The 24619-nt window shown below is 31.7% G+C and overlaps 1 protein-coding gene across 2 annotated transcripts in view; it reads left to right on the top strand.

Moving 5' to 3' along the window:
* The window catches only part of cmpy (crimpy), a 617633-nt gene extending 594813 nt beyond the window's left edge, over positions 1-22820 (top strand). For both annotated transcript variants that reach the window (XM_072543054.1, XM_072543055.1), the window contains exon 4: positions 22465-22820. The gene's annotated coding sequence lies outside the window, so the exon portion shown is untranslated. The remainder of the gene's footprint in view (positions 1-22464) is intronic.
* The last annotated feature ends 1799 nt before the right edge of the window (positions 22821-24619 follow it).

The raw sequence follows: 24619 nt of genomic DNA, 5'->3' as shown, positions 1-24619 counted from the left end.
TATACTATTTCGGTGGGGTTAAAACAGTACTTCCGGTTTTACCACTGGAACTGGAAGTTCGACGTCAAATTTCTCACGCCTTATACCATCTTTAGGTTATAAGCTCTTATTCAACACCTTATTTGTCATTATATGTTGTAACATTTTTTTATATAATTAAAATATTAATTATTTTTATTCCTTTTACCCCCGTGATGATACGCTTATGTTCGGTTTACCGTCTTCAAAATTTTATTGAATGCCTGGAATTTCCTTGCGTCCGAAAGGTTTTTAATCCTTTCCGTCTTAATCCGGGTCTTTTATGATAGATTTGTAAATATTCCGAAGGCTCGTATAGTAATTTTTCTGTAAAGATCCAATCTCGGGATTTCATATTTTATCACGTGCCAAATTACCTCGAACTTTCCGATAGCCGTTATAACCTTATCTTCTCAGAAATACATACAACTGGCCTATGATTTTTGAGGGGAGATATCCCTTCTTTTTCTTGGGTAATTTGGTAAAAATTTTAGAGGAACCAAGTCACTTATCGGTGGGCATTCGTCGAGTTAAGACGCTTAGTTCACATTATCGTATCTGCTACCTTACCGTCTCTGTGCATTTTCTTTATAAGTGTGTATACACTTGTTATTTTGAGTTTCCTCATCCTATACTATATAAGATTAAATATAGTCATAAATTCAGTGTTTAATACAAGTACAGTATTAACTTCAGTGAATTAAGGCAGCAGTCTTCAGGAATTACTGTTAAGTGACATAATTTTAATATCTCCACCTATCTGGGCAAGTAACATGGTATAGCATCATATGATCTTCCATTATCTGGACGTATCCAACGATCATACATGTCATCAAATGTAGTTGAGAGTAGCTACTGAATTTTGCAGTCAATTAAAGAACACTCTATATTTTTTTTTGTTACGAATCAAATAATCGACTTAACCAAGTGCGGTTTGGTTAAATTTTTATGTTTTCACTTCAGTAACTTTTTTTGTATTTTTGTAAATTTAAATTTTATTAATTTTTGTTATCTTTTGTGTTTGTTATAATTTGTATTCAATTTTATTTGCTGTAATATCTCGAGATACGCCAAAACTTTATTTGTGCATGCTTGTGTTATACTTATATCTTTGTAAAGATATTTTCTAATTATATTTCTGCCTATTTTTATATGTATACCACCATTTTATAGTTGTTGGTGTATTTTTATTACTTGTGTTGCATCCAGCAGCGTCATAATTTTGTTGTTGTTTAATATATTGTTATTGTTTCATGTATGTATTTTATTTGTCGACTCCTAACAACGTTCCCTGATATATTTGCTTTTTACCTTTAAATATAACTGTACCTTTGACCAGTAGAAAGATCAGGCTGATTCAAGTTTCGTAGGTGAGTAAGTGTAATACCTTATATATTTATTTTTTGTTTATGTAGAGTGTTAACCAAATTTATTTAATAATTAACAGTTGATATCTTTTCTTGGGTTTGATCTCTGAACCTAAATATCTTTCCTTATCTCTTTTCTTTTCTAAGGTTTCTTAATTTTCTCCTTAAACCTCAAAAAATTAAGTGGCGCCCTGTTCCCTATCTTATCTTGTCTTTGGTAATTTTACCCATCTATCTTTTTGTTTATTTCTGTATCTTTTCCAATATCTCTTATCGTATCTTTACTTATTTCGTCCGTTGGACCCATTCCTGGTTTCAAAAGCTAGTTTCAAACCCACGACTCGCTCTCCACCAACCATCTGGCTGCCGTCCGCAGTGTCTCCATTGGTGACCTTTCTAGCACCATTCAAAAAAGGTTTCCGAGGTTACACTGTTCTAAAAATAAAGGAGTTGTGTTCTTGAACAGACAGATTGACAGACAGACATAGATGGATAATTCAAGATTTTCACATTTTTTTTTTTGGAGATGGGAGGTTTTTTTTTTACAAGGTTTTGGATCTGTGATCGTGAAGTGGGGGATGAGTTTTTAGGGGAAAAATGTTTTAGTACTATTAAATAAGTTAAATAGCAATTTGTAGGTAATATTATAGACATAATAAGATAACAAGGTATAATAATAACATTTACTTTTGGTAACTTTTGGTTTTACCCTTTTTTCACATAACCTCAAAATTTATACGAAAAATTTAAATGATTGAGTTTTTTATTTTTAATTTCTATCTTCCACGAAAAAAAAATTTTTTACTAAATTTTACTTACTTTTTAAGTTTTAAGTCACTGATTTTTATTTAAACCATTTATTTTTTCCTGTTTTTCCTCTAATTTTTAATCGAAAATTCTCACAAAGGCAACTGTTTTTTAAAAAAGTCGGTGCACTTTTTATTCATTGAAATGTCTATTTTCTGATGTTTGTAAAAAAATATACATTACTATGTCGAATTTTCTCAATCCAAATAAACAAAAAATAGGATTCGAAAATTCTTTAATCCATATGTAAAATTTTCAGTTATTTGGTTTACCAGTTTGCAGTTTAATTACCCGAAAAAAGTTAGGCTCCATGATATATTGATAAAACAAAAAAAAAATGCAAATACACGAAAAAAAGAAATTGCAAAAATATGCGAAAATGAGGTTTAAAGGGGATTTTATCTATAAAATGTGACTGCTAATGTGACTTAATGTGATTAAAAATTTTGCTGTAAAAAAGTTGATTAGTTAAATTTTAATTATATTTATGTCATAGAAACACTCATAATAAATAAAATATTAAGATGATTAAAAAATTATTAGCGTTTCCAAATGCTGGACGATCCTTTTTTCTTTCAGTTCTTTCTTTCTTTACGAGCAATTTTAATTCTAAAAAATAGCAAGAAACGCGCAAAGTTTATTTATTTAACATTTTTATAGAAACTGACTTCAATTGCGAAAAAATGCAAACATTATATAAAAAAGCTGCACTTTTCATCTTTAAAAAGTTTTTCGACTTTTGCCTATAGTCGAACAATTTTCAATTAAAGGTGACTAATCCACAAATTGAACTAAACGGTAGCGGCAACCATGTAAAATGTCAGCAGTAAATTCTTACCGGGGTCATTTTTATTGTGTACGCTTCGCCCATGTAACTATGTAAGTGAAACAGTAACATAGTCCCATAAAATTTGTTCCCGTAACATTATAAATTGGTGCGATTCACTAGTGTATAGTGAGAAGAGTTCATTTTGAATAGTTTGAAAGATCGGTAAACTTATCAATATTTTGCTGGTCTATATACAGTGTGACCCATTTAGATTGGAAACACCTCTATAAAATTTGAAATTGTTAACCGATTTTAACCAATTTTTTTTTAATGTCATGTAATAAAAGGTCTATTTCGGGACAAAATATGAAATATTTAGTTAAATTTTCAGGGCAGTCTACGATACTTTTTCTTCGTCGAAAATGGAGAATTTGTATTAGCGATTTTTTTATTAAAAAAATTTCTACGCCACTGGATTTACAGTGGCTTCAAATAGCTAGGACAAAAATTTTATTAATAACGAAGTTATGACAACTTAAAATTTTAAAACTTACTAAGCTACGAGTCAAAAAAGAACACTCTGTATCAACAGATAACCATAAAACTAATTATTTTTCAAATAATTTTAATAATAAACCACTACTAGACAAAAAATGTTTAAAATAGCATAAAAATTTAGTGCAAGTAACGCACTTACATTATTATTAACTTTGCATGCTACAACTTAAATCTCAGTTGCCATGACAACGATATTACTGTTTGACATTATTATTTGTGTCATACAAATGTCAGTGCTAGCATAAATTTATGAATAATATCTGCAACAATATTTACTTCAAATTCTTTTAATAATATTTTGTGTCATGGCTGCAAGATTAAGTTTGAGAGAAAAAATTGAAATTATACGTCTTTTGGGAGATAACGATAGAAGTGCCAGGGAAGTTTGTACAATATTTAATGACAGACATGTCGATCGTCCTAATATTAGCTGCGGTACGGTAAACAAAATAAATAGAATATTTAATGAATATGGTGCAGTATCAAAACTAATTTTAAAAAATAACCCATTACAAAGAAGAAGAGGAAATGATCAAATCATTTTAGATCATTTCAGAAATAACCCTAATGCCAGTTTAAGGAATGCCAGTTTATATTTGAATGTGCCTCGAGAGAGTATTCGACGATGTCTTAAGGTAAATAGTATTAAACCTTTCAAACCAAAATTCTTACACACATTACAAGAAGGCGACGAAGCAAAACGTTTAGAATATTGTTTATGGGCCCAAGTGGAATATTTAAACAATATAAATTTTCTAAAAACGTGTTGTTTACCGTAGAAGCCACTTTCACTACAAATGGAGTAGTATCATCACAGAATTGTCGCTATTGGACAGCAGATAATCCCCATTGGGTAATAAACTGTAAAAGCCAGTATTCTCAAAAAATCAATGTCTGGTGTGGTATACTGAACGAGCGAGTTATTGGTCCTTTCTTTTTTGAAGAAAACTTGAACTCACAGAACTTTTTAGAATTTTTATACACCGACTTGTGAGATGCTATTCATGAGCTCCCAATTAATGAACGATTAAATTTGTATATCCAGTTAGATGGGTGTTCTATTCATTACGCCAGAACCGTGAAGCAATGGATAAATGAAAATTTTCCGAACCGTTGGATAGGCCGGGGTAGTCCGTTGATAGATTGGCCACCCAGATCTCCAGATCTCACAATTTTAGACTTTTTTCTCTGGAGAGTTATCAAACAAAAAGTTTACCAAACCCGTGCAAGAGACGTAAACGAACCCGTACAAGAATTCGACAGGCATGTGCAGAAATTACTCCCCAACAACTAAGAAATGTAATTAGAAATATTCATAAACGCTACGCTCCACCATCTAAATGTATCCAATTAGATGGTGGATTGGTAGAGGCAACTAGGATTAATTTAAAATTATGTATTCATGTTTCTGTTAATACAGAGTGTTTTTTTTAACGTTAATACAGAGTGTTTTTTTCTTAGTTAGTTTTAAAATTTTAAGTTGTCATAAGTTTGTAATTAATAAATATATCTTAATGAAATTTTTGTCATAGCTATTGGAAGCCACTCTAAATACAGTGGCGTAGAAATTTTTTTAATAAAAAAATCGCTAATACAAATTCTCCATTTTCGACGAAGAAAAAATATCGTAGAATGCCCTGAAAATTTAACTAAATATTTCATATTTTGTCCCGCAATAGACGTTTTATTACATGACATTAAAACAAAATTTGGTTAAAATCGGTTAACAACTTCAAATTTTATAGAAGTGTTTCCAATCTAAATGGGTCACACTGTATATTTACGTTCTGAGAAAGAATGGGAATGAGAGAAATATGATATTTTAGTTTATTCGTTCCAAATTTTATATGTGCATAGGCGTAGTGTGTTCTATTTCTTGGGAATATAGTTATTAAATAGACTTTATTATTAACTTTAAAATAGTTTTGAGGTAAGTAAAGTAAATTTGAGGCAAGTTTATTCTTTATATAGTATTAACCCATTAACGGCCGCTCAATATATAAAGAGAAATTAATTTACAACCAAAAATATTTTTTTTCTCATTTTCAAGGAAAACAGTACAATTTGTAATAAAGGAACATATTGTATCTTAAATGTAAATTAAATTTTAAGGTGAAAATTTTGGAAACATTCGGGGTGTAGATGCATTCTACACCTTTTACATACACTAACCGGCAAAAAAGTGGCCACCCTATAAATTTCCGAAAGTAAACATTTATTGAAAGCATAATGACGGTATTAGATTTTTGTTTCGATACAGGGTAGCGACAAGCCGCTTTTACGTATTTCGACCTCTTTAGGTGTCTTCAGAGCGGTATATAGCCACTGCTCTGAATCCAAACAAAAATCTTTCCCGTCCTAGACAATAGTTATCAAAATAACTTTATACGGACGTAACTACGCCATTTATTGAATTACGACGCTATTAATTTATTTATTGAAAGTTTTATACACTTTTTCATATTATATACTGAACATCTTTCACTTTTAAAACAAAAAATGGCCATTACGGCTTGATTCCTTAGTATAATTTATTTAATTAGAAGGCTACAAAAGAAAATAGTGTAAGTAATATCCAAACGAATCACAAACAATAAAAATTGTGAGTGAAATCGAACAAAATTGTCTAATATCGGGTATTTTGCGCTAAAAAATCACTAACAGTTTGCATATGTAAAGAAAGAACTTTTGAATAAAAACTTGAGGAATACAGATTTGGATTTTATATTCTATACAAAGAATGTTTTGAAGTTTTGCAAGACTTTCTGGCTGGTCTGGTTAACTTCTAACCCTACGATGAAGTTGATCCCAAAGATGTTCGATAGTATTCAGATCAGGGCTGCAGGCTGGCCATTCCAGAGTATTAATTCCTATGTCCTCCAAGTAATTTGTCACGATTCTTGCAGTATGCATTATTATGCATAAAGACGAATTTGTCCCCAATAAATTGACCAAATAGAACTACTGTTTTTATCAAAATATCCTCTATATACCGGTGAGCATTCAGGGGGCCATTGATGAAAATAAGTTCAGTTCGAGCTTTAAATGAGATTCCAGCACAAACCATGTCACCACCACCGCCAAACTTTCTTTTCTGGGACATACAAGCTTGAGTATATTTTTTATTTTTATGTCTCCAAACACTATCTCGGACATAGCCAGACAATGAATTTTCTTTACTTATTATGTGTCGGACTGAATTACTCCAACTACTTGGAAGAATATCATTTACACATTTTCTTATTAACTCTACAACAGTAGCACTTAACGTTAGAGAAATATTTTGTGAGACTTCAATTCCTCCCACATATGTTTTATGGGATTAAGCATACAATAATAGGGTGGACGCCAAAGTATTGTATGTCCCATTTCCTCTGCCAAACATATACTTTTTTTATAGAAAATGCCTTTAAAACTTCTAAAAGCTCTTGTTTGGTGTAACATTCTTCAAAATACATATTATTCGTCTTCATGTAATTTTGAATTTCCAATTTAGTATTATTCTAGTTTGGAACCTTACTTAGTTGGCGACTGTGATAGCTTGCGTGGTCCGTTACTATCACGCTATTCTGAATAATGCATAAGATTATTTTTGAACCATTCTTCAAACAGTTCTGCCATTGTATCTTTATGGTAGTCGACGCAGGAGTCTTTAATATTCTTTACAAAAAGTCACAAGGTATTTGAAACCCAACCATTTTCTGATCCAGCATGTGAAATCCTTATTCTTTTATCTTTATTTGACGGAGCTTTTGTCTTACATTTGCCGGAGGAATCGGAAAATTCTATAGCTCGCGTTGAATGTGTGTCAAACCATATCCCGTTGAGGTAAATTATCGGACGATTTTCAGAACGGAATTTTCTCATCAAAGTTATACAGGGTGAGTCATAACTATTAGGACATAGACTAAGGACAGGTTATTTGTACCAAAATATGGCTATTGGGCCAAATATGCCTTAATAAAATGTTCCTGAGAAAAAAGATACAGGGTGTTAAAGTTAATTTTTGTTTTTCGTTTTTTGCTAATAGTTTCTCTGTATATTTATAAATTGCTATCAAAATTGGCACAGAGGCATAATCTTAGACAAGAAATAGTATTTTATTTACAATTTTACGTTCTGTCATAGAGGGCGCCACGTGGATCATTCCTAATGATCAAATTGAGTCTAAACTTTTTCTGATGAAACTTTTTAGTAATTTTTATTAGAAAATATGACGTAAACATCATTTTTACGTAAAATTGGTACTCTTGTTTAAACATGATAATTTCAACCGTTTTCAATAAAAACGCAGTCGAACTGTTTAGAGTCTTAAAAAAGATTTCAAATATTATTTCATTTATGAAAAGTATGCTTTGGACTGTCAGATAATTGTTGTTGGTAAATGTCATTTGTTCAGAGTAAATTATTTTTGATGTGACAGTGTAGTGTAATGTTGTATTTTTTAAAAGTAATCATTACTTTTTTTGATTGAAATGCCTCGTCACAATCATTTTACTAATGAAGAAATGCGAAATATGATTTGCGTATACGCACAAGAAAAGAGGTCGCTCGGCAGCCAGAAGGTATGGAATGTTATACGCAAACAGAAGGCAACCAAATCACAAAACTTTTGCAAGATTATATTGTAGTTTAGGTGAAACTGGGTCATTTCACACTAAAAATCGGGGTGGTCGAAACAAATCACACCTAATCAAGAAAATGAACTTTTGGTTCGAGTAGATGAAAATCCTGAAATAAGTTCACGACATCTATCAGCAGCAACAGGAGTAAGTCAGTCGTCTATTGTTAGAATTCTAAAAAAAGAGAACCTCCATCCTTATCACTTCACTCCTGTTTAAAATTTACTTCCAACAGATCTTCCACGATGGTTACAGTTTTGCCAACGTATTCTGAATATACAGTCTGTCCCAAACCCTTCTTTCAGTGCGTCACAAATTTTGACGTAATATAGGATTTTAAGAATGTCGAGAATTATTGCATGACATTTTAGTTAAATCTGACAGTTGAAGTATCGTAATCGGCTAAATGCCCTAAATGTGAAAAGGTTATTTTTTAAAAATGTGTAGTAAAAACTTTAACAAAATTTTTTTTTAATTTACATATTAGAGGTCCCGTCCTGTATAAAATTTTTTATTGCGCATTATATTGAAACGGCAGTTTGTCATAATTCCTATTCTATACATTCCAAGGAAAGTGCTTAATTAGCTAAGATTTATTTATGTATTTATTATTATTTATTACAAACACTATGGCTAAAATGTATAGTATTTAAACTACTAATATGACTATTTTTTAGAATAATTTAAAACTTACTTCACGAACGGCAGAAACTTTTAATAAAGTTGTCCCAGCCTCTTTTTCTAATTGAAAATAATTTAATAATTTTAATATTAGTCTTTGTTCATTCTCGGTATATCTCGGCATATTTAAAATATTTTTATGACCATAAATACAAAATTAAATTTTCACTGTAAAATGTCTGAAAATACTAACCTGGAATGACAATTATCATTTTATCAGTTGATATTGTCAAAGTACTGTCACTATCGAGACCTTCTGCGTCAAATTATATTTATTCGCATCATTGATTGGATATCTATTTAGCGTATTCTAAACTCCAACCAATTATATATTCGTAAGTAGAATTCGCTTTAATATGCAAATACCCTTGAACGATACATAATTTTCCAAGTTCTATGTATAATAATCACAGACTCACGTTTTTTTCTGTCACCTCTAGCTTAATGCGTAAGAGAGAATTCGATCAACTGTGACGCACTGAAAGAAGGGTTTGGGATGAACTGTATATCGCAATGACAGACCCTTTATTAAGAATATTATGTTCACCAACGAAGCAACTTTTACCAGACGAGGGGTTTTTAATTGGCGAAATAGTCATTATTGGGAAGAAGAAAACCCGCATGCTATTAAAGCTAGACATTTTCAGCATGAGTTTAAATTGAATATTTGGTGTGGCATTATAGGCGACCAACTACTAGGGCCTTATGTTCTTCCTCCGAATTTAAATGGACATTCTTATTTATTCTTTTTAGAAAATACTCTTAGTGATATTTTAGATGATCTGTCACTGGATGTAAGAAGAAAAATGTGGTTTATGCAGGAGCGCCACCTCATTTTTCATTCATCAAATCATCTTAATGACGTATTTCCTCAACGATGGATTGGCAGAGGCAGTGATTTTCAATGGCCACCAAGAAGTCCTGAGTACAACCCGCTAGATTTTTATTTTTGGGGACATGAAGTCCTTAGTTTATGCCAATGAAATTAATACACGAGATGAACTTTGGAGATACATTCAAAATGCAGCTAATCTTATAAGGGGACAGAATAATATTTTTTTTAACGTCCGAAAATCCTTTATAAAAAGAATTAGAAAAGGCATAGAAATCGGAGGAGACCATGTAGAACATTTAATTTGAGTTTTTATGAGTTCTTTTAAGTTAAAGTGTGTTTAGTTTTGATTTATCGTCAAAACGGAAACCTTACGTTAGTTGTAACTTTGTTTATTAGTTTGGTATTTGATAGTGGAATTGTAAATAAAAAACTATTTCTTGTCTAAGATTATGCCTCTGTACCAATTTTGATAGCAATTTATAAATATACAGGGAAACTATTAGCAAAAAACGAAAAACAAAAATTAACTTTAACACCCTGTATCTTTTTTTTCAGCAACATGTTATTAAGGCATATTTGGCCCAATAGCCATATTTTGGTCCAAATAACCTGTCCTTAGTCTATGTCCCAATAGTTATGACTCACCCTGTATACTCATAATGCTATTTTTGTAATCTATTAGACTCCATAATTACTTGTCTTTTGTCAATTATACGATATCGAAAGTACATAGTTTTCAAAATTTTCCATAAGCTGGTGAGGCTACAGCTTATTTGGGTTTTGTCAAGATTGAGCCGTTGCTTCAGAGCTCTTAATGTAGGTATGCGTTGCTCTTTGAACATAGTATAGACTTTTCGACGTATTAAGTCCTTATATACTTCGTCCATACATTTGGTGGAACTGGAATCTTTACGTTTTTTTGTTTCTACGGGATTTGATGTAACTCTTTTTACTCTGGTCAGAGGTATTTTCGTCAAATTGCATATTTCACCCGTAACGGAAGATGTGTCAAGTCTTTTTTTAACTAAGGTACAGTATATAGTTTTTACGATTTGCTTTGCATCTACAGATAAATGTTTATATATAATAATAAAATGAGTAATACTACTTAACACTTTACTGTATGTATCTGTGATACATAAAGACAAACACATTTTATCAAGAACTCGTATTTAAATACTGATTGGTGTTTAGTTATACATTTGTTTAGTTATATATATAAATACCTGAAAACCACTTAAAAGGTGATTAGCCAACCCGTCGCGCACTACCATCGAATTCGAAAAACCCTCTTATCAGTACAGTTTCGTCAATAGATGCCTTATCTGTATTAATGAAATTATAATGAGTTTGGATTGTAAGCAATTAAATCAACCTTAAGAAATGAACATTGACAAATTTTACCAGGAAACATATCGATTGCTTAAGTGCAAAACGTCGTAACCCACAAAAATTTAAAAAATTCGATTTTAGCGCCATTCGAATCACCCGCCCTACTTGCACATTGTCACACATCATTGTAAGCCACAGCCGCCTAGAAAATGCATTTTGCGCGCCAAAACAAATTGTCGTATCAACGGAGTGCTTTGATTCATTTGTTAAACGTCGTAAGCCACAGTTTGTCAATGCGTTTTCAAGAGTCAAGTGCGTTTTGGTATAGTGCAGTGTTTTTTTAAATTATTGGGTAAGTAATTCGTATTAGTTATAGCATTTTACAGTGCAAAATAGTTTTTCATGTCTAGTTTTTGATAAAATATTTAATGGTTTTTTCCTTGACCTTAAAATAAGTGGAGAAATCATGTTTAGTGGGATACGACATTTTACATCTTCCTTGTTTATAATCTATATGTTAGGCTTACAACATTTTGTAATTATTATTATATCACAAAACCTATAGTTATTTCGATTTTTTCGACTGTAATATTTTTTTTACTAGTTTTGAAGCATTTTTTTTGTTTTATTATTTTATATTAATTTGAAATTTGTGTTTCAATGCTTTGACTAGAGTTTTATGATGATAGTATCTAATTTTAAATTGTGTTTCGCACTAAATGCGACTTTAATCGTGAAATTACCGTTTTAGTACATTGTTATATTGTGGAAACATTTTTTATTAGTTGTTTGATATTTTTAGGATGTCAGACCGAACAGCTAAAATTATGGCTCTTTCCGCAGCTATTAACTCACATACAGAAAATAAAACCTCGGATGGTAATCAAGGGATTATTAAAAGTAGCGACCTCTCAAACTAGGATGAACCTTCTTCAACTACTTTGAGCCGTATATTAATAGATGAATGTATTGACCAGCACGTCATGTTGGATGAGATTCCAATAATATTTGAAGACATCAATCTTACAGCCAATAATTAAATAGAATACAGTGTGATATTAAATGAGATTACTCTAAATTCGAATAATCGGGAAACCAAGAAAGGAAAAAATGAAATTATGGAGAAATTTGCGACGGCACAGGTAAATGACAATCATTATGAAAGTGTTAAACTCGGTATCAAATAATGTTTGTTTTTCAGGAAGAATTGCAAGAAGAAAATATGAATGGGAATGAAAGTAATGCAACAGAAATGTTTGAATGTGATGATAAAGAGGAAATTGATAATGAAATCCCGAGCGATTATGTACCAGATAAAACAGACAATAGCAATACAGATGCACATAATAGCGAGGATGAAATTTTTGTAACAAAGAGATGTATCAAAAGAAAAAGAAGAAGAAAACAAAACACATCGACATGGAAGAGAGAAATGAATAAGAAACTAAGAATGGAGGAGAAAGAATATAAATCTACTATGAAAGATGAGCAAGGAAATGAAGTGAAGAGGACTGCTAGGAAATTAGGAGTTGTATGTGAGTGCAAGTCGCTCGCGAGGTTTTGTAATAAAATAGATGAAGAAGTAAGGAGGGCAATATTTGACGAGTTTTGGAAATTGAACTGGGAGAACAAAAAAAGTTATGTAAGGTCGCTTGTAAATTATGAAGAGAAGAAAAGATGCTATGTTCAGACTGACTCTAGAAGACAAGGAACCTTTTATTATCATCTCCAAGTGGGAAATATAAAATTGAAAGTCGGCAAGAAAATATTTCTAAGTACTCTAGGAATGAAAGAAAGATCAGTTAGAGATTGGGTGATGAATGAAACTATCCATGGGATGCCAAAATGTAAAGAAATAAAAAAAAGCAAACCAATGAACAGCAAAAGAACAACGAATGAAAACACTTGATGATAGAATTTATAAACTCAATCCCAAAATTACCATCACATTACTGCAAAGCAAATACTAAAAAATTATACTTGCATGAATCGTTCAAAAATAAAACGGAGGTCTACGATTTATACAAAAAACACAGTGAGGAACAACTAAGGTTACCACTGTCTATCTGTGCCTTCATGGCAACATTGACTGAAATGAATATTTCTATTCATCAACCAAAAAAGGATCAGTGCGATATTTGTTGTTCTTACAAAGTAGAGCAAATATCTGAAGCAGAGTACAGGCATCACGTAAAAAGAAAAGAACTTGCCAGAAGTGAGAAGGGAAAGGATAAGGAAGCTGCATCACGAAAATAATGTTATGTGTTCACGATGTATGTGCAGGTAGTTAAGCTGTGTTCAATGTTGTATGCCACCAAACTTTATTTCAAAAGCAAATTGCAAGTGCACAATTTTTCTATTTATAATTTAAATGATCATAATTGTGTAAAATACTGCTGGAACGAAGCAGAAGGCGAACTTGTATCATCGACATTCACTACCTGTATAATAAAGCGCTTAGAGGAATTTTACCTTGTCGAGAAAAAACCGGTGATAATTTATTCAGACGGATGTGGCTACCAAAATCGGAATGTTGTACTGGCAAACGCACTTCTTAATTTTGCAGTGGAACATGGTGTGACCATTTTCCAAAAATTTTTGGAAAAAGGTCACACCCAAATGGAAGTTGATTCCGCTCACGGTTTGATAGAGAGGAAGTTAAAAGGACGAGAAATTCATCTTCCAAGTCAATACCCCATTTTCATAAGATAAGCTAGAAAAAATCCTTCCCCTTTTTTAGTTCACTATCTTACCCACGAGTTCTTTATCAACTTTGATATTAGAGATACTTTCAGATATCCATCTATTAGACCTGGCCAAAAAACCGGTGATCCTACTGTTAATGATCTAAATGTCTGCGTTATGGCCCAGATGGCATTATCTACTACAAAACAGACTACGAACAAGAAAATTATACACCACTTCCGCAAAGGCCAAATAATTGTTCAATTGGACCTTTCATCAAACAACAATTATATAAACGTAGGATTCCCATAACTAAGCAAAAATATGATCATCTGCAAGAACTGACACAAGTTTTACCATTGGAGGTAAAGAAGTTTTACGACGACCTTCCTTTCTGCACCCAAAAGAAAGATAAATAATTTTTATTTGTTTTAATATGAAAATAATGTTAATTTTTAATGGGTAGGATTATAATCTCTGTTTTCGTATATTTTAGAATAATGATAAGTTGATAAGTGTTTAGAAAGTATTATTTATAAGGTCGTATACCACAATCAATTTGAGTACCAAATGTCGTAACCCACTACGTTTTTGAAAACAAAAGTCAAAATTATACTTGTTTACGAAAAATGTTAGAAAATGATTAAACTGAAACATAAAATCATCAAAATCAATTGCATATAAAGTTCTCATAAAACCAGAAAGTTTTTTTGTTTGCCCTGAACAATTGTGGTTATTGGGGATACGACGTTTTGCACTTAAGCAATCGATATTTAAATTTTACCTGAAACCGGGCATTTTATACTATTATCGGTTAACCCAGAATATTAATAGTCGGTACTAATTGAATTCAACCATTTACTACTAAATAAACTTTACCTTGTTGGTTGAGTTGACTTCTCGAGTGATCAGCCAAAAAATTATATGATAATTGTTTGTTTGATTCGTTTCACTAATCAAAGGTTCAATATAATAAAATTTGTAATTAATTTATTAAAGCATAAAAAGATTTTGTTAATTTTCTTGTTTAATTTGTAGCCAGATATTCTGAAATATAAAATTAAATTTTTGTAATAAACTATTCAATTTTTTTTTGAAAGTATATTGTTTTTTTTTATAACACATTTAGTTTCCTCAGGATGTGTTCTGTTCAAGAGTGATCCATTACCCATAAATATTTTTTTTGTGTCTTAAGATCGAGTACTTTGTTAAATACCTACAGGTGTCCATAAAGAATATTTATTGGTTGGTGGATTCCTTTTTAAACCTCTGAAAGAAAGAAGCCATTTCCCTAAGAGAATACTCATATTGGAGATTAATGGTTTTCAATAAATTTAATTTTTATTAGGCGGAGTGTCGAGTTTAAGTAAAACTTTAAGTACTATCCTAATAATTATGTTTAAAGAATGTAAACTTATTTTTTTTTTAAATAACACTGGCGTATAAATGAATGATTTTATTTATAACAAATCTAAAGCAACCTTGTAATTTGGTAATGCATTTTTTAGGTGTTTCTACGTATTCGGTCAGTTACATCGGATTAAAAAAAGAAAGAAAATCGCATCATTGTAAGCTGTTAAGTTTTCACCAAATTTAGTGAAAAAAAATTTCATTATAGATAAAAATTAAAATCCCAAAATTTCGGTTATTTGAATTTTTTGCATACATTTTGAGGTTATGTGAAAAAAGTGTAAATACAAAAGTTGTATAAATCTTTCTATCACCTACAACTTTGCTATGTAATTTGTTTATATTTTATTTTATTATTTTTGTCTTGTTACTAGTGTTTTGACTTTTTGAAAAAATGAAATGAAATCTTAATTTGTATTATAAGTTTGTAATTGTTCATTTCTACATCAAACACAGGAAATATCTAACCGGTAGAAGTTATTAAAACTTGCAGCTATGCGTACCCACACGTGAAATTGAGCACAATATTTGGGAGGGCATGTTTCTGATGTTAATTTAAATTTTAATAATTAATTCGGTATCGACAGGCTCTAATTACCACTCTTCACAAACATTCCGCTAATTAAAAATTATGTTGTTTGGATATTGTTAGTCGGACCAGTTAGTTGTGATTATCAAATTAGGGTGATGGGTTTCATTTAATTTATTTAAAAGTGCTGCATTATTTTATTACATATATGCACTGGTTTTATAAAATTATAAAATTAAAATCAATCAATTTTTATCATCCAAAAGAGTCCCAGTATCTCCAAGTAACTCCAAAATGTGCATACTATTAGGATGCATGTACTAGTCTTTATATACATATATATATATATATATATATATATATATATATATATATATATATATATATATATATATATGGAAAAGGATAATGCGAGTGAATAATAAAAGTAAAAAAGTAATGGCATGTCTCGCAAAGCAGAAACCAAAAATGGGATATCGATGGAAGGCAGCCGTAGATACGTATTTCTGACTATTGGTCGTCTTCAGTACGGTGCAGCCAAGTTAGAAAAGGAGCATATTAACTTGGGAAAGGATCACTACAGGAGCAATGCAACCAATTTGTGGCATTAGAGTTAGAAGACCTGATGGTTTCCAGGGCAACAACTCCCAAATTTCATAATTCATATGTTTTCTTATCTTAGTTTTCCTATTTGAGTTCAAAAAATACCTTTATCTTCAGTAATGTTTAGTAACAGGAGGAGTAAAAGGAATAAATAAAAAAAAATTGGTTGCCTGTAAAGTCGGTTTTACGGGCGAAGATTTTACGTGACAACGTCTTTTTCTCGGTAGAATATTTATTGATATGAATATTATTAAATTGCACAATAGGAACAAGGAATTGAATGAAAATAAGAATTGCACAAATTTTAACTATAGAAATATATTTTGTTTACTAAAACATTGTACATGTAAACTTAAACTTAACTAATTTCTATTTGAGTGATTTTGTTGAGGATAGGACGATGATAGGAGAAATAGCATCGCACCAGCGGACCGATCATGTTTGAGTGGGAGAGAGACGCAAGGCATTCGCCGGTCCGGTGGGCCTCTCTCTCTTTCGGTGACTCATCGTAACAGACGTGAGCGGGCGTTACACTTTTTCATGAGTGACTCCGAGCCACAACCTAATTTAAGACGTTGTCACGTCAAAAACTCAAATTTGTGCAATACAATAATTAATATATAATAGTAAAATAAACCTTAGAAATCCTAGAAATCCCTTAGAAATAAATGTTTCCCTAATCATATAGTTTTCACATATAAAAATTACTATAGGACAATTAGTCCAATCTATTGTCTCGTCTCAATAATTTTTTTTCTGCACTTTATGAAAATGATTCACTTAAATTAACCCTCTATCGAAAAACTCCTTCCCTGGTTCTGCTTATAAAAATAGTCTTGTCGATCAAAAGAACGTCCTGACTCACGTTTCTATCTCCTTTTAGGATTGCCCCTATCTGCTTAACTATGAACCTCTCCGAGAATAATTTGTTTGTACTTACAAATTCTGCACCCTTTCATCCGGCAAATCAGCTTTCAAAACTTACTGACACTACTATTTTCACAAAATATATACTTTTCTTTCAACGTTAAAAAAAAACACACACACACGCACTTGTCGATTTGATCTTTTCTTACTTCCCGTCCAACGGCAGATGATCCCTTTTGCTGCATCAAGAACCATTCCCGTCTCTCAATCCCTTCCATTATTTTCTGTTGACCAATGAACATCAATAGACTCAATTTTCCAAACGCCAACACGTTCCAATTCCCATAATTGAGTTCAAACATATGAGACAAAGACTTTCTACATTCTACTAATACCCTTAATGACTTGTTTTGTGGTAACCGAAATTATTCATTAAAAAAATACAGGCAGATTTCATATTTCAATATAACATTTTATTTAATTAAACTAATCTTAAATACCTATCCTAATTTGAAAAGTCCGAAATTTACCGTAAATCTAAAATTGAAAAATTCTCTTTTCTACACAAAACAATATAGCTTCACAACACAATAAAATTAAACCGTATATCTAAATATGATATAACTATAACTTGATTTTACAAATTTTTGTGTCTTCTTCTTTTTCTCTATTAATTTTTCTTTATATACATTTTCGCATGATATCAACATCCCCGCCTTTGGTTTTTATTTACAAATTTTTCTTTTTATCTATAAACAAGAAATAATTAAAAAAAAATCAAACTCTATTATTCATGAATTTCATTATCCCTGTCAATGTATCTTTCATCCATTCCCTCAAACTACAGAGAGATTATTTTAGAAAAAATATGTGATCCCGTTATTCTTCCGAAAATTGATGAAATTCTGAAATGTTCAAAGGTGTCTTATATTATTAACAGACAGTATATTGATTAATATTTCGCTCATCTAAACACAATCGCAAATTTTCATTACTCTTTTTAACAATAACAATTGGCGATATATATTGCGAATTGCATCTTTCTATTATCTTTATATCTTTTTCCATTTTATCAATTTCTTTATATACACTTTGTCGATACTTATATGGAATAGAATAATTCTTAGCGCGAAACTTAGATAAATTCTTCATTTTCAAGGTATGTTCATATTTCCTGGCCACTCTATTCTCTTCATTGATTAATTCTTGATAATTTGACAATAAATTTCTTATTTCGTCTTCCATTCCTTCCCCACGTGTTATTTCTGCTTTTATTTTTATCAGACTGATCACACACATTTATTTCATAATAATTCTCCTCTTCTATTTTTTCCAAAACCACCATTTCTTCTATTTCTTCACTTACATATTCGCTTTGAAAATTCTTTATTTCTTCCAAATCCTCCTGTTTAAAATTCTCCATATTTATTTCCGCAACTACTTCTTCTGCTATATTTTTATTAAATTTGATTGCTTCAAATTATTCCACGTTTTTCGGTGCAACCCAGGTATTTCTATTCCAATGCTCCACTGTTTTCTCATTTTCATAATCTCGAGGCTTTTCGTTCATGTCAATCCTTGCCGATCTCATATCATTATCCTTTTCCACCAACTTCACTAGGTTCACGCTTTCTTGACTTTTGTTGTCTTCGTTATCATCCAAAAATTTTCCATTTATTCTAACTGTATCCTTGTCAATTTGAACATATTTTTCAGCAAAATTTAAATTACCCTTTTTTCCTCCAACTCGTCAGCTCCCACAACCATATCATATTTCATATTGTTAATCTCAACAAAATGCATTAAATAGTAATTATTTTTAAATTTAACTTTGACACCTATACCCTGATTAATAACCGTTAATTTCTTATAAGGGTAACCCTCGGAATTTGATATATAAACTGATTTAATAAATTCAATTCATTTATTAAACGTTTATTTATTATTTATTTCGAAATTTCTGATCCCTTATCAATGAGTATCTGTATCTTTTTACCTTTAATAAATCCATTAACCAAAACTAAATTCAATCTTTGATGTTATACTTTATTTTCCGTTAATTTAATAAATTCACGTGGATGACAAAAAATTCTGAGTTTGCTCTGATTCTTATTTAGTGGGCGCCTTCGTGAAAAGACGAACCGTGAGATCTGTTGACGTCACCGCTTATCTAAATCTGTACCATATGCATTTCGTGTTGGAGAATTGGCAACGAACTTATATCGAGAATTTAATAGATCAAACCAATTGATGTGATATTAACCTTCTTGGTATTGCTTTGGCTGTAGACTTCGAATATTGTAGGCAATTTTATGCTGTCAGTGTTTGACAAAAGTCACTGTCACTGCTATATTAATTTCTATTGTTTTTATTAACATTATGTGTACAATTTATGTTGATTAAATTGAAATGATAAGGCAATTTCTTTGATTTTATCCAATGAAACATACGTGTTACCCCTGGATGACAAAGTGCAGTGTGAAGTGACTTGAGTTTTGATGCATCTGCCGCCGTGGTAGTAGCACAATAGTAGATGCGCGATAAAGCATCGTCTGCTTGGTTGTCTTTTCCTGGTCGATACACAATGTCATATTTATAAGGTGCCAATTCAAGTCGCCATCTTTGTATTTTCTCATTTTTAATCTTGCTGGAATGCTCCGTGTTGAACATAAATGTTACAGACTTTTGATCAGTAATGATTGTGAAAGGCTTTCCTATAAGAAAATGGCGCTACTTCTTTAGAGATTCAACAATACCGTATGCTTCTTTCTCCACAGCAGAATGGTTCAGCTGACTAGAGTTAAGTGATCTTGAAAAGTAAGCAACGGGTCTGAAATCCTGACTCAAGGTAGCAGCAATTGAGTGTTCTAAAGCATCAGTTTCAACAACAAATGGCATATTTTCGTTGATAGCGTGAACAGATGACTTTGCAACTATAGATTTCAGATTTTCATAACAAGATAAAGCATCTTCGTTCAATGGAAAATTGTTGACATGAGCTAATGTGTGGACCCTTTCGGAAAATTTGGTAATCCATTTTGAATAATGGGCAAACATACCTAATACCCGTCTGAGAGATGCAGTGTCATTCGGTGGAGGCATTTTTAATAAGGGTTGTAGTCTGTTAGCATCGGGCTTTATGACATGATTTTGTCCTATAGTATAACCAAGTAAGTTTATTACTGTTTAATTTAATTTGCTCTTGGTTTTGTTTAATGTCAAGCCGTATTTGTCTGTGGCCTTTAGAAAGTTCTCAAGATTCTTGTCATGTTCTACCTTCGTCTTACCACAAACAGTTATGTCATCAAAGTAGGCATATATAAGCGATTGTAACACTTACAACGAATTCATTCAAACTCTTGACAAAATATACATCAAACCAAACAATACTATTCATGCCCGTCACATACTAACCACTAGACGACCACAGACAGATGAGTCTATCGATTCTTACATGCAGTCTTTAAAACAGTTAGCAAAAGACTACAATTTTACTGCTGTAGATGCTGATACTAATAAAAATAATACAATCTGTGGAGCTTTTATCGCTAGAATGACATTCACAAAGATACGATCGAGATTGTTAGAGAGTTTAACACTAACTTTAGAAGAAACATACAATATAGCTATTTCAATGGAAATAGCAGAACTCAACTCTCAGGTTTATTCAAATCAACATTCGACACTTAGTGCGCTACCTGGTAACTATCAATTTGAGTCACAGAACTCTCCAACAAATTCTGAATGTGTCACTGTGACAGCTGCTACCAACTCATGAGGGTGGAGGGGGAGATGTACACGTATCTGCCAGGTGCTGCATGTTTTGCGTGGTTGTACTGGATGAGGAATCATTAAGACTCGAATGTAACTTATGTGGATCTTCTACGAACACTGATTTTTGACCTGGTATATCTAGTAGTTCCCTTCACCTCATCCACACGGAGCCAGATGACGATTAGACACTGTGGTCTCCCGTCCGTCTTTCAGTTTACCAAAAGAGTATTCAGGATTTGCCTCTATTACCTCCACTTCCTCTACGATAGGCTGGTACTTGTTCTTCCCATCGAACCTTTTCATCAAGACATGCCCAGATTCTGCTAGCCATGACGGTATTGTATTCCCATTTGGAGATCGACGTGTTTGCACGACCATCCTTTCATGCGGCGTACAGTTAGTTGCGGTACACAACAGTGAACGAATAAAATGCAGCACGACAGGTAGGTATTGTTCCTTCAAGGTTTTCTGTGCGTATGAGCCAGTCGATTGTTCTTTGGAAACTGGCTACACCATTGGTAACACCAAACGGAATGCGACAAAATTTATACACCAATCATTAAATAGCTGAACAATTACAGCAGCTTCTTTCCAGTGACTATCTTTTGGCATAAGTCCATTTTCTCCAGTCTAACTCTTTGTCTCATAGAGCCTTTTATACAGAAATGATGTGTCATTTTATGCGCATTTGTCAAATTCTCAAGTTGACATATTTAGTAGCGCTTTTTCTATTCCTTGAGTAGCATACCGGTATTTGTGTATTGTGGTCATAAACCAAATATTTTAACGGTATTGTGGGTTTGGACAAATTGCACTGGTAATTTAAATGCATTGTGGCTTCCGACGTATTACTTAAATATCAATAGAAAAATAGGGAACGTTCTAGGGCTTATGGAACGTTCTAGGGCTTACGACGTTTTGCAGAAACATGTGTCGGTAACAACAGAATACGAATTTAAAAAAAGAAGAAACAATTAAAATTGTGGGTTACGATATATTGCGGTTATTGCGACGATATATCATAAAAATTAAAAAAAAAAAACGTTTTAATTTAACTTAAAAATACTCATAAAATCTAGTTACATCGTTATATAAACAATTTTTTTTACATTCTAATTAATGTTGTAGTTTTGTGTCAAGTATCACATGGATAGTTGTTTTTATTTTCTATTAAAAATGGATAAACAATTATGTAATCATAGAATATCTTTTAATTTATTTAGTAATAACTTTATTGTGCTGCGCTTATGTCTTTACAAATTTGCAGAAAATATTATTGACTTAAAGAAACAACTCAATTAAGTATATTAGGTAGAACTGGACAAGATACGGTATTTATATATGCAGCGCAAACATTTTAGAGTAATAAGAAAGTTTCTCAAAGCCACCTGAGTATGCGATCCAGTAGGAGTAAGACTAAGACCTAGATACATGCATAGGTTTTATTAATTTAGTGGATCATTGTTACCCAAAACAAATTAATTTTTCTATTTCTATTTTCTATAACGCGGAAGATATAATTTGTACATAGAAATTTTAAATAAAAGACCCTTTTATAAAGAAATCTTCAGTGTTATTTAGTATAACCGGTTGTTTCTTTGTTTCAGACTTTTGGAGAGCCTTGTTGACCAGAATGTGAAGGTGCGGAAGAAACTAAAAGCCAGAAGATTTGCTGAAATCGTTGCAAGTGTATAAAGATAGACAATGACGAAAGTAAAAGTGTGGAGAAGTGTTATAATGACCTTAATTCAGCTTACCACGTGGACAAAGAGACTCTACTTCAGCCAGATAAGGCTTTACATTAGTTTTAACGCTATTTGTGACTGCTATCCAATTTTAATGTGTACATTTGTGACAATACTACTAGGACATAAAAGAAATTTTAAATTGTGTTAATTATCATGTAATATAAATATTATGTAGTTCCGATTTAGTTTCTGACAAAATATGTAATCAATAAATTGTTTTATTTATTTACATCGCGGTTTTTCTTTAATCTTGACATTTTCTAACAACTACCTACTTGAGGTTGTTTTTCTTATTATTGTTTAATCACAGCGATAAAGGAACAGTTTAATTTAAACTGAAATTAACTAATATAAATCTAAAAAGTACGGTTATTCTAGTTTGTACAAATGTATATAATATATGAGATTACGAGAAATATATTAAGCGACTGATAAAAAATAGCCATAAGCCATCTTCTTGTTCTTCGGGAAGTATAAAAAGTTTCACATTTTTAATCTTAACTACCCACTCCCCCTTTTGTGTTGTTGTAGAATTGGATCATCTCGGGTTTTCCAGTGTAATTATCAGAGACTATGAATTTGATTTGTAAATTGATTCAGATCTATGCAAATATGAAATTATTATCACAGCTTTATTTCGTTTAGGCACATATGAAAAAAATGTCATGTTTCTTTTAAATCTATAGATCGATAATTGTTCTATAGTCCATTTCCATCATATTGATAGCACATTATGTATGCAAATCCCTTAACTGTTGATACGGGTGACTCAATGAAAAATAGATATTTGTCAACAAATTTACAGAAGTATATAGGAAAACAATTTTAAATTGAGTATGACCACCAGGTATAAAGGTTGAAGCAGAATAGAATACAATAGTTTTGAGGGTTACTAATCCCTAAATAAAGTTGCCAGTGTCAAAGTGATGGAGATTAACAGGTACTAATGAATTTGCAAGAAATGTAAGATGTTTATTTTATTGGTTATATATAAAATAATTTGTGGCCGTAACAGGGGCCGATTTGTAAAAAAATAAATATTATTTTAATCAAGTTCCATTTCAGATTCACTGCTTTCTTCAGAATCTAAGGAATCTTCAACTCAAATGTTAATTATTACCGGTTCCAGCATTGCATCAGTCATATTATCCAAATTCCACATTTTATTTTCTTCCTTGTGAGCATGACTAACAGCATTTTTCCAATTTTCTGGAGTTACTTTTGATAAGAAATGTTCTAATAATTGTTGTAAGTCTTCTAATTTAAAAGTTTTGTTGTTGCGTCCGACTTCACCCTTTACTTGAGACCATATATTTTCTATCGGATTCAGATCACAGTGGTATGGGGGTAAACGTAAAATAATAACATCAAGGTTTAATGCCATTTCATCCATTATATATTTTTTATAAGCTGCTTTATGTTGCCTTACAATAGGTAATAATTCCTTTTTTGTCGAATTCTCCTTGTACTCAATTGCGTGTTTATCCAACCATTCGATTATCTCTCCTTTTTTCCATGCCGTTGTTGGCAATTTTTCTGCTAGTCTTGAATGGTAACTAGCATTATCCATGACTATGACAGAATTTTTTGGAATTAAATCCAACATTTGCTCAAAATATTCTTCAAAAACGTCAGCAGGTATTTCCTAGTGGTAATCTTTGGTTGATTTTAAGGCAAAACTTAATAATCCACCATTGACAAAACCGTATTCGTTTCCAATATAGGTTATTATGAGTCTGCGTCCTTTTCCAACGGGAATATTGTTTATTCTAGTAGATACACCTTCGATGAATGCCTGACGGGAACTTTTCACATTTGTATCAACCCATAGATATGGTACAGTATGGTCTTCATTTAGCCAAGTCTCGTCCAAATAAAAAATTGTTTTTCCTTCTTCTTGGTACTTTTTAATAGTTCTTAGATAATCTCGTCTCCAACATACAATGTAATCTTTTTCAATTAAAACGGATTTTCTTCTATTTTCTTGCCAACGAAATCCCATCTCTCTCAATAG

This window comes from Diabrotica undecimpunctata, chromosome 9 (genome assembly GCF_040954645.1).
Source record: "Diabrotica undecimpunctata isolate CICGRU chromosome 9, icDiaUnde3, whole genome shotgun sequence".
NCBI lineage: Eukaryota > Metazoa > Arthropoda > Insecta > Coleoptera > Chrysomelidae > Diabrotica > Diabrotica undecimpunctata.
This window is presented reverse-complemented; position numbering and strand designations above follow the sequence as displayed.